The sequence below is a fragment of the Balaenoptera physalus genome (assembly GCF_965194825.1).
Source record: "Balaenoptera physalus genome assembly, chromosome: 10".
Classification (NCBI taxonomy): Eukaryota; Metazoa; Chordata; class Mammalia; order Artiodactyla; family Balaenopteridae; genus Balaenoptera; species Balaenoptera physalus.
In genome coordinates this window covers 4276673-4289302 of record NC_138889.1, presented here as the reverse complement: position 1 = coordinate 4289302, position 12630 = coordinate 4276673, and the positions used below count along the sequence as shown (strand labels likewise).

Genomic DNA, 12630 nt, shown 5'->3' with positions numbered 1-12630 from the left:
GTCAAATGCTGATGCGTCCGTTCCAAACACGCTCCTATTTTGGGGGTGTCATCCTTCAAATCCACTTGTGCCGTCGTTTGACTAAGCCAGGAGATTGGGCCACTGCGAGGAGGCTTTGACGTAGCGGGAGGAGCGTTTAAGTACGTGTGCCCGTCTCTCCGTATCTGCGTGCTTCTCCCTCCTGGCGGCCCCGAGGAGGGGAAGGCCGGGCTCGCACAGGTGAGGGAGGGCCCGTGTGCAGCCCCGTGTGTCCCCCTGTAGATGAGAAAGCCAGCACAAATGAAGAGAAAGGTCTGGAGTCTCACAATTTTTTTTTACCGAAAGTGAAAAATCAATTCGTGACCTTAGAGAAGTTTATGAATTCCTAGCTTAGGAATCAATGCGCATTGATTTCTGTGCCTCTGCGTGGCTGTACATGTACCCCATCGAGTGATGAAAGCTGGGTTCTGTCGGGCTCGGAGCGGGGATAAGCAGGCGCCATTTCTAACAGATTGCCAAGAGTGAAAAAGGAGGAAAAAAAAGTCCACTGTGCAGCATCTCAGCCTGGAGCCTGCGGCCTCTGGCTGTGACTGCCGGGTCCCCGCTCCGGCTGGGATCCCTGACCCGCCCCCTCACTCCCCTTCCTCACGCCCCTTCAGCTCCACGCCTGCCCACACACACCTGCCTTCCCGGAGGCGGTTTTCTCAGCTTAGATTTACAGCTTAGATTTCTCTTAGATTTAGTATTTCCAAAGCACCCCTCATTTGGGTGCTAAGGATTGCTTTGGGTGAGGGACTGCTAAGGAAGAGAAAGATGGGAGCAGGACAGACAAGCACAGAAGGTGTCACGTAAGGGTGACTTGATAATTTACTTTTTTTTTTTAACATCTTTATTGGAGTATAATTGCTTTACATTGGTGTGTTAGTTTCTGCTTTATAACGAAGTGAATCAGTTATACATATACATATGTTCCCATATCTCTTCCCTCTCGCGTCTCCCTCCCTATCCCACCCTCCCTATCCCACCCCTCTAGGTGGTCACAAAGCACCGAGCTGATCTCCCTGTGCTATGTGACTGCTTCCCACTAGATATCTATTTTACATTTAGTAGTGTATATATGTCCATGCCACTCTCTCACCCTGTCACATCTTACCCTTCCCCCTCCCCATATCCCCAAGTCCATTCTCTAGTAGGTCTGTGTCTTTATTCCCGTCTTGTCACTAGGTTCTTCATGACCTTTTTTTTTTTTCCCTTAGATTCCATATATATGTGTTAACATACTGTATTTTTCTCTTTCTGACTTACTTCACTCTGTATGACAGATTCTAACTCCATCCATCTCACTACAAATACCTCCATTTCGTTTCTTTTTATGGCTGAGTAATAGTCCATTGTATATATGTGCCACATCTTCTTTATCCATTCATCCGATGATGGACACTTAGGTTGCTTCCATGTCCTTGCTATTGTAAATAGAGCTGCAATGAACATTTTGGTACATGACTCTTTTTGAATTCTGGTTTTCTCAGGGTATATGCCCAGTAGTGGGATTGCTGGGTCATATGGTAGTTCTAGTTTTAGTTTTTTAAGGAACCTCCATACTGTTCTCCATAGTGGCTGTATCAATTTACATTCCCACCAACAGTGCAAGAGGGTTCCCTTTTCTCCACACCCTCTCCAGCATTTATTATTTCTAGATTTTTTGATAATGGCCATTCTGACCGGTGTGAGATGATATCTCATTGTAGTTTTGATTTGCATTTCTCTAATGATTAATGATGTTGAGCATTCTTTCATGTGTCTGTTGGCCATCTGTATATCTTCTTTGGAGAAATGTCTGTTTAGGTCTTCTGCCCATTTTTGGATTGGGTTTTTTTTGTTTTTTGTTTTGATATTGAGCTGCATGAGCTGCTTGTAAATCTTGGAGATTAATCCTTTGTCAGTTGCTTCATTTGCAAATATTTTCTCCCATTCTGAGGGTTGTCTTTTGGTCTTGTTTATGGTTTCCTTTGCTGTGCAAAAGCTTTTAAGTTTCATTAGGTCCCATTTGTTTATTTGTGTTTTTATTTCCATTTCTCTAGGAGCTGGGTCAAAAAGGATCTTGCTGTGATTTATGTCATAGAGTGTTCTGCCTATGTTTTCCTCTAAGAGTTTGATAGTGTCTGGCCTTACATTTAGGTCTTTAATCCATTTTGAGTTTATTTTTGTGTATGGTGTTAGGGAGTGTTCTAATTTCCTTCTTTTACATGTACCTGTCCAGTTTTCCCAGCACCACTTATTGAAGAGGCTGTCTTTTCTTCATTGTATATGCTTGCCTCCTTTATCAACGATAAGGTGACCATATGTGCGTGGGTTTATCTCTGGGCTTTCTATCCTGTTCCATTGATCTATGTTTCTGTGTTTGTGCCAGTACCAAACTGTCTTGATTACTGTAGCTTTGTAATATAGTCTGAAGTCAGGGAGCCTGATTCCTCCAGCTCCATTTTTCGTTCTCAAGATTGCTTTGGCTATTCAGGGTCTTTTGTGTTTCCATACAAATTGTGAAATTTTTTGTTCTAGTTCTGTGAAAAATGCCAGTGGTAGTTTGATAGGGATTGCATTGAATCTGTAGATTGCTTTGGGCAGTAGAGTCATTTCCACAATGTTGATTCTTCCAATCCAAGAACATGGTATATCTCTCCATCTATTTGTATCATCTTTAATTTCTTTCATCAGTGTCTTATAATTTTCTGCATACAGGTCTTTTGTCTCCTTAGGTAGGTTTATTCCTAGATATTTTATTCTTTTTGTTGCAATGGTAAACGGGAGTGTTTTCTTAATTTCACTTTCAGATTTTTCATCATTAGTGTATAGGAATGCAAGAGACTTCTGTGCATTAATTTTGTATCCTGCTACTTTGATAATTTACATTTGAACACCGTATCCCGTTTAAAGAATGCTTTTCCATACGTTATGCCATCTGATCACCTAACACCCGTGGTTTTTGGTCAGAGCAGGTATCACTGTCCTCATTTTACAAACAAGGGAGCGGATACTAAGACAGCTTGTGATATAGCTGGTATGTAACAGAGCCGGCACTGACGGGAGGTCCCTGCACCCCGTCTCACGCACTGGGGCGCCTTCTCCAGTGCTCAGCGGACAGGGCAGCTCTGCCATGTTGGGACCTGTAGGCTAAAGGAGAATAATCTGTATGTAGAGGGAAAACGTACAGACGGGCATGAAACACTGACAGAAGGTAATGCAACTGAACTGGTAGGAGAATAAACACAGATGTTTGGGGGGCACCGAGATGGGAGAATCTGGGCCAGAGAAAGAGGCAAGTGAAGGTGGACTTGGGGTCCTGCTTGACAGAGGGGGCAAAGCCGTGGGCCACCAGTTTCAAGACTGCCGGCCTGAGCTGCAGCCTAGCGGCTGGGATGGCCCCTGGAACTGGACTGTCTCCAGGTGATCTCCGTCCCCCACTGCCACACTCCTGCGCCGGCTGTGACTTCTAGCTCAGTGGGTGCCATTTGTCATTGTTTGGTCCAGGGACCCAGAGCCCTCTCCCTTACCCTCCACCTCCCATCAGTCACCAGCTCTTATTGATTTCACTTCTTACATTTTCTTGAATCCCCTTCTTTTATTCCTCCTCTGTCTCTCCTAGTTCAAGTTCCCATAACTTCTTACAGAAAGTATTGGTGTCCCCTCCACAGATACGTCTATCTATATGATTTTTAAAAACCCATTGTGAGGGAATAAGCCGCTTCTGGTCTTAACTGTGATTTCTCCCTTTTATCTCTCCTCTCCCTTTCCTCCCTAAATAAACAGGTCACGAGCACAGGCCAGGACCACAGGATCCAGAAGTAACTGGCATGGAGAGATGGCCTGCAACTGCTGAAGGACTCCCCAAACCTCCCCAAGTCTGTGGGAGGGAGTCTCTCAAAAAGATTGTGGTGGAAGTTTTTTTAGAACCTGGTCACATAGGGAGCTTGAAAGAGAAATTAAGGTGACTTATAAAAAGATGTATTTCTTATATACACCTAAATTTGTGGCCTGTGATTCACACACACTAGCCCCATGTATCGCCAATAAATCTCAGAGACTTTCAAATTTCAGTTTAAAACAAAGCAATGTTTCATGTCTCTCCCTACAACTCCCCCTGAGGCCTCAACAGCCGCCTGAGTGACCCAGCTTAAATGTGTGTCTGATCATTTCATTCCCAAATTGAAAACCCTCGGGGCCTCTGCATGCCCACAGCATCAAGTCTAAAGGTCTTAGCGGGGTCGTCTGTGATCTCCACCCCTCCCCCATCTCTCCGGGTTCCTTCCTCTCTACCTTCTCTCTCCTGTGTTCTAGTGTGGATCTCAGCCCCTCCCACGCTGTTTCAGGCCCCATCACCTTTACTCACGCTGTTCCTTCAGGCGACATCCTTCTCCCCCAGTTCCTTGTCACCTGGACAATTTCCACTCAACCTTAGAATTTGTCTCCTCAAAGGTCACTTCTTCCAGAAGCCTCCCCTGGCCCCAGGCTGACCCCGCAGTGCTTTCGCGGAGAAGCCCTCTCACACCACCACACCCATCTTGAGCCCAGCTCTGCGGGAGGGCTTGGTGTGCCTAGGTAAGGTCGAGGTCAAGGTCACAATTGCTGGAGGGGCAATGGCAGGTGGGAGAATAGCCTTCAGGAGAAACCGGTCTGCTCCCCCCACTTTCTGTCTCAGGGAGGACTCGGGGGTGGCGTTGAATTTGAGGCCCTTCACGGGTTGGCTTCCACGAGGCTTTCAGCTCTGGAAAAAATAAATACTCGTGGCTTAAATGAGTGTGTGAGATGAAAGGTCAAGGAGTAACAGTTAACCAAAGTGACTTCTGGCACAAACGGTCAGCACTCTGGGAATAAAATTCCCTCTATTTCTTTGGGGCTTCTGGGCCCTTCTTTTCACTGAAGGCCAGTTAAACGTGGCTCGGAGAGGGACAGAGAGAGAAGTCTCCCCACCTCTGTGCCCCCAAAGGAGTAATGGACCCCAGAGAAAGGGGAGGGGGGCGGTCCACAGGCTTCCGTCTGTGACCCCGTCCCCTGTTCTCTCCCTTGACCTCTTCTGCATCGTCGGCACTGGGACAAAGTCGCGGGGGGCATCTCGAGCTGGAAAATGTTGAGCTGATAATAACTAGGGATCCTGGTCAGTGCCCAACACCACATTCGCCTGATCTCGAGGGCTAGGTTACAACGACTGGCTGGAGATGGCGGCCGTGCAGCACACAGCACGGAGGAGAGCTGGGATGGAGGGAGGTGGGACCGGCCTTTGAGCCCCAGTCCTGAGTCCTGCAGCAGAACCAGCAACTAATCAGCCCTGGGGACCCCACAGCCAGAAGCCAGGCTTCCTCTGGCACCTGCCGGGGTGCCTCTTGTTTCCTTTGGTCCGTGTGTGTGTCGCTGTGTCTGCGGATCACGTGTGCTGCATTCACACGCATGCGCACGTACACGTGGGTGAAGAACGCGCAGAGAGAGGGGCCGGTGGTTTGGGTCCTCCTCTCTCACAGGCTTGCACTTATTCGGTCTGGGAGGGAGCGTCAGTTGGAGGATGCCTGCTCAGAGCGGTGCAGAACCTTCTGGTACCCACTGTGCACACAGAGAGGGACAAGAGACGGGGAGGGTTTCAACGCAACCTGTGAAGCCGGCCGACTCTTAATCAGAGCAGCCCGTTGTAGAGGCTGGTTTGTAAAGGTGAGAAAACCTCCCTTAAAGATCCCTGGAAATGCTTGCCGGGGAGACACACCTGCTCTGGGGTCAGTAAACAGTCATCCTCGGGCTTGCGGGGCTGAGGCAGGTAAGGAAGGGGGAGAAGATGATAGGAATGTTGTCTGGGGCAGGACAAAAAGGTGCAGCGTGGAGAAGGGGCAGGCCCAGCAAGATGGCCGGCGTCCTGCTTTATTTCGTGGAAAAGAAAATTCACTCAGAAACATCATACGGAGGAAAATCAACAGCCTGGAGTCAGGATGCGCCAACTCCTCACAAACCAGTCATTTTAATCGTGATGGGGAAGGCGGCAGGGAGAAGGATTGGGGCTTGATCTCCCCAGTTGGCAGGCAGAGGCCGTCCTGTGGGGTGGATATCTCTGCTTGGAGGTATTGCTTTTCATGTGTGTGTCGGCGGGCGGGGATCATAGGAGAATGGGGGAGAGGAGCTACAAGGAACACGTACTGAGAGAGACAAGAGTTTCTCAACCTCAGCAGCTTTGGCATTTGGGGCAGGATAATTCTTGGTTGCATCTGGGGCAGGATAATTCTTGGTTGCATCTGGGGCAGGATAATTCTTGGTTGCATCTGGGGCAGGATAATTCTTGGTTGCATCTGGGGCAGGATAATTCTTGGCTGCATCTGGGGCAGGATAATTCTTGGTTGCATCTGGGGCAGGATAATTCTTGGTTGCATCTGGGGCAGGATAATTCGTGGTTGCATCTGGGGCAGGATAATTCTTGGTTGCATCTGGGGCAGGATAATTCTTGGTTGCATCTGGGGCAGGATAATTCTTGGTTGCATCTGGGGCAGGATAATTCTTGGTTGCATCTGGGGCAGGATAATTCTTGGTTGCGTCTGGGGCAGGATAATTCTTGGCTGCGTCTGGGGCAGGATAATTCTTGGTTGCATCTGGGGCAGGATAATTCTTGGTTGCATTTGGGGCAGGATAATTCTTGGCTGCGGGAGCGGTCCTGTGCATTGTAGGATGTTCAGCAGCATCCCTGGTCCCTACCTACCAGAGGCCAGCTGTATCTGCTTCCCCCCACCCAGTTGTGACAACCCAGAATGCTTCCAGATATCACCAAATGTCCTCTGGGGGCAGAATCAGCCCTGGTTGAGAAACCCTGAGTCTGTGCTGGGCACTTCTCCCTCATTCTCTCCTGTAATTCTCACTACACACAGGCCTTTCTCCCTTATTCGAGACAAGAAGCCAGGCTGGAACTAGACCCCAGATCTGTCTGATTCCAAGGTCTGGTCTCTGTGTTCCACCAGCTTCCACGGGCGTGGAGTCCACGCCAAGTCCCCTGACTGAGGACAGTCTCTGTTCAGGGAAAACATGCAGAGACCTGATAGGAATGCCCTTCCACTGTCCAATGACCTTGGACATGACTCTATGAACATCTGGAAGACCTCTTGTCCCTCTCCTCTCTTCTTAACTTCAGCCGCACCAGAGATTCCAAGACGGGAGAGTCCATCCGTCCTTCAGCTCAAGTGAAATCTTGGTCTGCAGCGGGGAGGGGAGAGAGCGGAAGAGGAAGCACAGAGAAGGAACAATATGTGAAGCCAGTTCACATCTCAGTATGAAGAAACCCACCAGGCTCAAATTCACTGGAAAGTAAGTGCCTTTCTCTACCAGCTCCTATTTAAAGTAGCAGTAGGAGACTTTGTAGGTGAAAGCAAAGCAACATCCTTTCCTGTTGATATTGGGAACCTAAGAAAAAACATTGGTTAGGTTTCCAGATGAGTTTACTATTTTAGTACGTGTAGTAATACTTTCATTATGGTGAAATTAGCACCACTGGTGGTGTGCTGTGTGGTTCATTATCATTGAAGAAACCACGCGTGAGAATCAAACACTTCTAAACGTTCATCATTGATATTTATGGCTATTTTACAATTTAGGGCCTTACCTGTTCTTACCTGATGTTTTTGAACCGTCCCTAAACAGGGTTCCCCGACTCCAGTCTCCACCTTATCTATTTAGCCAGTGTCTCGTCTATATTTATGTGAGACTGATATTTCCATAGTATAAATCTGCCCATCCCTCTCCCCTTTCAGTGCTGCAAAGGCTCCTTCTCAAACCTCAGGATAAAATTTAAATTACTTGCCATGACTCACAGGATTTTCTGAATATGAGTTAGACCTATTGTTTGCCACTCCTATACCAAGCTTATATTTCAATCACACAGAATCAGTGGAAATTCTCCAAATGCTCTTGCTTTCTTCGTTTCTTTATAAACTTTTGTACCTGCTGTACACTTTGCCTGAAATATCCTTCCCATTTTTCTCTAGCTGGTTAATTTTTTCTTGTTTTTGAAGACTCAGCTCAAGGGTCTCTTCTTTCTAGAACTCTTCCTTAACGCTCTCCTCCTTTGTCTACTCCGTTTGCCTTCTGCAGTAACCCGAGCAGGCCATGGTGACATCCTAAGTCAGAAAGTTACTTGCTAATTTCTCTGTCTCCTTCACTAACCTGTGAGTGTCTCAAGGGCAGGGAATATATCTTAGTCATCACTTTATCCTCAGTGCCTAGCACAATGCCTGACATAGAAAAGATGGAAGAAATAATAAATGTTTGTCAGATACTTGGCTGGCTGTACCCATTAGTCACTGATGGTTCCGCCCAATCGCTTACCTTCTCCTTTTGGACACCCTAATTTAGATCATATTCAAACCTTAGAATTGATCAGAAACACTCTCACCCAGATCTTAAGAAACTAGTGAGCCATTTGGGGAGGGATCAGTTATTTTTTATTATTCTTCTGTGAAGTATTGTATTGAGTGACTGAGCCCTCAATGTTCAATCTCTTCCACCACTTGAACGCTTGAAAACCAGAGGGGGTGAGGCTGGAAAACACAGTAGATGTCGGGATTAAAGCAAAGGGAGTGTCTCCTGCCTTTGCTGGATTTGAAGTTCCCCTCTGACACATGCTCATTGTTTATTATTCATGGTGCATTTTACTTGTTCAGAAGGTTTAAGAATCGTTGCTATTGGGTTGCTATTGGGTTCGGGGCATGCCAAGTGGTCTTTGTCTTCCCAGTTAATTAGTTATCTCTTCACCAACACCACGATGATCCTTTGCATACAGTAGGTGCGCTATCGCTGGATCTACTAACTGACTGACTTAGCAGTATGTTCTGCCTGAGGGCAGGAAAGAAAAAGAAACCTCCTTAGGATGCTTTATTCCAAGACCGGTCATAGTAAGGATTCAAGCTGTGCTGAGCTGAGCAATTTACGTAAACTCTTTATTTATTAATTTATTTAGCCTGCCCACCCACCTTTCTTCACAGCTGCAAATGCCTTTTGACACAACTGTGGATTAGGCAAGGTGTCGGAAATGTGTTAGGAACAGAAGGTTTGGAGGCTGTTTGGCTGTTAATAACCTGCGACGAGTGTCAGTGGGGGCCCCTGGATTAGCTGGTGCTGGATGGAGCACAGCTCAGCAGCCCTGCCCCGGGACCCTTTCGCTCTTGGGCTCTGCTTTCTCTGCTTTCTCTTGGCCGGGTCGGGGGAGGGGTGGTGTTTCCAGCCACCAAGGGGAACCAGCCCCTGTGATAGGACCCTGGGAGAAATCCTGTGCCTCATGTTATCTGAGGGAAGAAGAAAGTTTTCCTCTTCCTTGGCTACAGCAGATTTATTTGTGAGCTAAATGTAGTGCCAACTTGACAGTCCAAAGGGTCAGACCGCAAACGGAATTGATGAAAACTTTGTAATAGCACATGCATCTAATACACAGACTATTGGTAATGGGTGGAATTGATTTTTTAAAAGTAACTGGATTTAGTATCTCCTTTCCCCCCTAACTCCAGGAAGAGACAGGAACGTTGATGTTTGCCGCGTTTTCTTGAGGAGGATGGTGTGGCCTTGTCCCCAAAGAGGAAGGCGTGGATGGGTCATGAGCACTGCAGAGGTGGGGGCTGTGAGTTCAGAGATAGAGTTGGAACCCTCCAGAGACAGGTGAGAGGAGAGACCAGTGCCTTGACACGCCCCAGGTGTGAGGCCTGGATTCTACAAGGCAGACTGTAGCAGAGGAACATCTTCAAAGCCCAAGAGATGGATGGCAAGGACAAGGGCTGGTGCTGGGCGGTGACCTTCGTCGGTGGCCGTAGCAATAGGAAAAGTCAAGACTGGGACCATCATAAGAGTCCATGGAGGGAAAAAGAAAGGAGGCCCCAAATTACTGAGCCTGGTAGCTGGGAGCTCACGGCAGATCAAGTCTGATTTTGAGAAATAAAGTGACGTTCCTTGGATTCTGCTAGCATACTAGCTACTATTTTTGGAGAAGCTGGGAACCTCCTAGAAACATGGGAATAAAAATAAACAGATTGTTGATTAGGCTCCATGCTCTATGAGCCTCTGTACGGAGAGCTGCCTCTCTTGGCTGCCTAAACTGGGCTAACGCAGTTTCTGTCCTCGAAGAGCTTGTATTCTGAGAAATTCTGGTAGTCTGTGTTTTTACAGGAGTTTAGAATTAGTTTATTCTTTAGCATGTCTCCCTAGGAGAGACGAGAGTAAGGAAGGTAGGTTGGGAGCAAGTAGATTTTCAAGCCCTTTTTGTTTTGACACTGAAGCCACATTCAAGCCTGACTCCCGTTGGATATGAACGTATAACCTAGAATCCATTGCCCGCCGCCTGGAGGCTCTGGTTGGGAGCACTGGCTCTGGAGTCAAAGGCAGACCTGGGTTGCAGTTTCTGCTCTGTAATTCATGCTTGCACCACCTTGGTGAAGCCCCTTGCCCCATAACCTTAATAGTGTCTCCATCTGGAAAATGCAGTTCTTTTTTTTTTTGGCCACGCGGCTCGCCTTGAGGGATCTTAGTTCAGGGATTGAACCCGCGCCCCCTGCGGTGGAAGCTCAGAGTCCTGACCACTGGACCGCCAGGGAAGTCCCTGGAAAATGTAGTTCTTAATAGTTCCTACCTCATGGCGCTGCTGAGGCTTCCAAATGTGATGGAACTTGCATCTTAACAGAGCATATAGGCTATCTACAAAGAAATAAATATTTATTCTGATGTCAAATAGTGAAAAGTGCTGTGAAATTAAAACAGAGCCAGGGTAGGTGGTTACTTTCAGTCCTGGTGGTTGGGAAGGGCCTGCTCCCAGGAGACGGCGTTGAGCAGCACCTGGGTGGGGGCGAGGTGAGGGTGTGAGAGCGTGTGAGAGCTGATAGATGTAAAGAACATACTTTCTTTCAGACCTCAAGCTGAATGTTCCAGAACTGCTTGTTACTCTCTTATTGAAACACACAACAACTGATTCAGGACTAACGCCCCGCTCATGAGAACAGGGATTAAGGAGACATGGCAACTCTCTTTCTTGTATTGAGTCTGAGTCTGCAAGGCTCTGGCAATGACAAAGTGTACATAATTTGCTACCTTGGAAGATGTCCTAACTATCGAGATAATACTCTTGAAAGATTGCTCAAGGAGATGTAAAGAATGAAATGTAAAAGGAACAAGGGGATATATGCAGTGTTGAGAAAAAGAAAGCATATAGGAGTGTGTGTGTGTGTGTGTGTGTGTGTGTGTGTGTGTGTGTATGAAAGAGAGAGAGAGAAAGAGAGGAAAAGATACCAGAAATGAGAAGGGGTGTAGAAACTAAGAGATGCTTTTTATAATTTTTTAATAAAGGATATATTCTGAGTCAATGGATTTCACTGGGTCTCAGTGGGTTTCTGAGCCCCAAGTTTCTTGCGATGCATTAGCCGGACTGTATAAAGAATTGGCTCCCAGAAAGGCACGATCATTTGTTCTCAGTTCTGTGTGCTCCCCAATCCCCCACCGCTTGATGTCAACTTTTGACATTTTCCATCGGGCAATTTATACACTATCACCTGCCAGCCTTCCCACAGTACTCGTGTTTGTTTGATCTCATACAAACTCCCCTCTCCGATCTGTTGATGAAATAATAAATCTGGGGACCTTTGAAGATAGTGCGCTGTGGGAGATCACAAATGGAAATCTTTTCTCGACACTTAAGCATCCTGAATGCTGAGTCCCCAGTGCTGATGGGGCTACATTGTGCATCTCCTTTCAGACACATTTAGACAAATCCATCAAGCAGGCGTCCCTAAAAGCCTGTAATTTTCCAGGCAATATGGGAGATACCACATTGGTAATGGAAGATTCCTATAAAGCAGCATGATCCTGAGCTAAGCTATCTATTTATTTGAATTAAATTGTTGTAAGCACTTCTGAGCTCCTGGTGTGATAGCAGGAGCCTCACAAGATTTAACTTAAAGACATGGGCCTGACCCTCAAGAAACTTAAAGTCCCAAATAGCATGTTCCTTTGGGATATTACTATTTCTCAAACACTTTTTGGTATCTCATAGCCCTGTGTGAACATCTTCAGGGACTCAGTTGGTTGCTGAATACATTTTAGGCTCTTTAACCTGGAATTCAGTCTTCCCCAGGTGCTTTGCAGCCTGTCTCCCAATTTTCTCCCTTCAAAACCCTCTTCTCTGACCCCCTGCCCCACTCCCAGCCCCTGAGCACTGCCAGGCACCGCTGTCCCTGCCCTTCCCATTCCTGAGAACTCGCTTCAGATCCTACTTCTTCCATGCATTTCCTCATCCCTCTTCTTTTATTTTTTTTAATAGCTTTCTTTTTTAGAGCAGTTTTAGGTTGACAGCAAAACTGAGCAGAAAATACAGAGTTTTCCCATATGCCCGTCTCCCCACACCCAAGCCTCCCCTACTATCCGCTTTCCCCGCTACAGAGGTGCATTTGTTACAGCTGATGGACCTACACTGACACGTCATCGTCACCCCAAATTCACAGTTTGCACACGAGGGTTCACTCTGGTGTCCCTCATTCTGTGGGTTTTGACAAACGTATAATGACAGGTATCCTCATCATAGCATCGTGCAAAGTAGTTCCACTGCCCTAAAAACCCACTGGACTCTGCCTCTTCATCCTTCCCCCCCAAACCCTGACAACC

General features: G+C 47.0%; 1 long non-coding RNA gene across 9 annotated transcripts in view; it reads left to right on the top strand.

The window, feature by feature from the left end:
* The window catches only part of LOC309667629, a 362191-nt gene that overhangs the window by 229579 nt on the left and 119982 nt on the right, over positions 1–12630 (top strand). For 8 of the 9 annotated variants that reach the window (XR_014267848.1, XR_014267849.1, XR_014267850.1 and 5 more), the window contains exon 4: positions 7133–7305. The exons of the other annotated variant lie outside the window; for it this stretch is intronic. This is a non-coding gene — a long non-coding RNA (uncharacterized lncRNA). The remainder of the gene's footprint in view (positions 1–7132; positions 7306–12630) is intronic. 9 annotated transcript variants of the gene reach the window in all.